We start from the raw sequence: 2041 nt of genomic DNA on the forward strand, positions 1-2041 counted from the left end.
TGCATACATATGGAAGTTGACCACATGCCTGAGGATGATGAGGACTTTTACAATAGTCTTACAATAATCTTGCAGCAATGTGGCAATTTTTATTGCTCGAATGATCCGACTATTTCTTAGGAAGTCCTTTATTCAGCTATTGGAGTCTGTGACGATTTTGTAAAATTGAAAAGCTGTCAAAACTGTGTGTGTGTATATGTATGTGTGAAAACAATCCAGGAGCTAATAGTGTGGCCCCATTATGTCTGGGAGAAATTGTCACAATGGATGTGTTACCTTCCAGAAATTCATACTCAGGTGTAAATATGTTTAGTTTTAGACGTTCTATGTTCATTGTCCCAAAGACAATTGCCAAGATAATTCACCTTGAATTGGATGAGCCTTTTGAATTTTCTCTGAAACCCAACTATGATTTGTTCAGATTGAAGAGTTTTGTCTTTGAGACGTCTCAAAGCGATTCACAGAATATATTGTGAATGATTGTGTATTTAGTGGGAAGATAGGTGTTGACAAACCTCAAAAACAATTTCCGGAGATGCCAAAGGGGGAAGGGGACTGGAAAACAGCAGATCTGAAGGAGAACAGAGATCGGAACAATAGATTCAGAAACATAAAAACATTTTAGAAATTTTAAAAAATTAGAGAGAAAAAGAGAATGTGAGAGAGGAAAAGAAACCCTGCATGCTTGCCTAACTATCTAAAACAAAAACAGAAGTCGCTGGGAACACTCATCTGGTCAGGCAGCATCTATGGAGAAAGGAAAATAAGTAAACATTTTGGGTCCACGGCCCTTCATCAGAACTGGGGCATTTTGGGAGGGAGAGGCTTTTAAGGACTAACAGAGAGAGGGGAGGCAGGGCAAGGAAGACAAAGAAGAAAGCAGGGTAGAAGACAGGGGATGATGGGGGGGAATTGCAACAAAGCAGGGGAAAAGAGGTGTCAATAATGCAAAACAAACAGGGAAATTTGGGAATTGCAACAAAACAGGCTGATTGTTTATTTTCTGTACTATGAAGACATAGGTTTTTTTAATTTGGTGAACGAGGTGAGGACCTGTTGATTCCCTTTAACCGAATTAGAGTGAATTGTGTTCTACTGGGAACGAGTATTGTCCTTGCAGACAAGTCTTTATCCCCCCAAACTCTCTAAGCTCCAAGTTGTCAAGGGACAATGGTTTGGACCTGATGCCTGTTTTCACAACCACCCGAGCAAATCAGGTGACTGGATGGTCTCTCGGGCAGGACAAGCTCATCCTGAGCCTAGTGACCAAGAGCTCAAGCTAGCTCTACATTCCAGTATCTTTGCTTGCTCTTTGTGAGAGCAGATCAAACACCATAGATCGGAAGTACTGCAATACCGATCCCAAACAACAGAGGGTGGGAGGTGTTGCTGTTACCAGGAGCTCAATCCTTTCCATAAGGCCTCTCATTTATGGGTGAAACTCGATGGTGGGCAGTATAAACACAAGTGAATCTGAACAGGAGAACCACACTTGCTAGTCAAGGAGTAACTGATAAGAACAGATACTACAGTTGATCTTAGCCAAAAGGCTCTGAAGAGATGTGAAGAAAAAATACCATTTTGCAAAACAGATTTTCAATAAAACTTAACAATTTTTTTCTATCTTGTTTAATTTTTTCACTTGCTCCTCTCAAAGTCTGTGAATATCCACACATGTGAAGTTATTATATTTGTTTGTCATTTAGAATTTAAAGCTAATTCTATAATTGGAAAAGGAGCTGGTATGATTGGGGATATATTTCTGACCTTATTTCTTGGAGAGTGAAGAGTGATTTTGGGTGTTTTATTATCAGCCCAGGTTAGGCTGAGTTTGATCGTTTGTGCCGAGGTAATCATTGCATGCAGCAAAATAAGGCCAGATGGAACAAAACCGGTACAGCCCTGTTGAAGTGATCATTGGGGGAGGTAAGTGGGGTCTCACTGGAGCTGATCTGGCTCAGTTTGGCTCAGTGGTCGCACTCTTGCCTCTGAGTCAGAAGGTTGTGGGGTCAAGTCCAACGTTGGAACTTAGAATCACAAT

General features: G+C 40.9%; 1 pseudogene; it reads right to left on the reverse strand.

Moving 5' to 3' along the window:
* Positions 1–1323: 1323 nt before the first annotated feature.
* LOC121848593 lies at positions 1324–1562 on the reverse strand (annotated as a pseudogene).
* Positions 1563–2041: the final 479 nt, after the last annotated feature.

Source organism: Callorhinchus milii, unplaced genomic scaffold (genome assembly GCF_018977255.1).
Source record: "Callorhinchus milii isolate IMCB2004 unplaced genomic scaffold, IMCB_Cmil_1.0 Scaffold3, whole genome shotgun sequence".
Lineage (NCBI taxonomy): Eukaryota > Metazoa > Chordata > Chondrichthyes > Chimaeriformes > Callorhinchidae > Callorhinchus > Callorhinchus milii.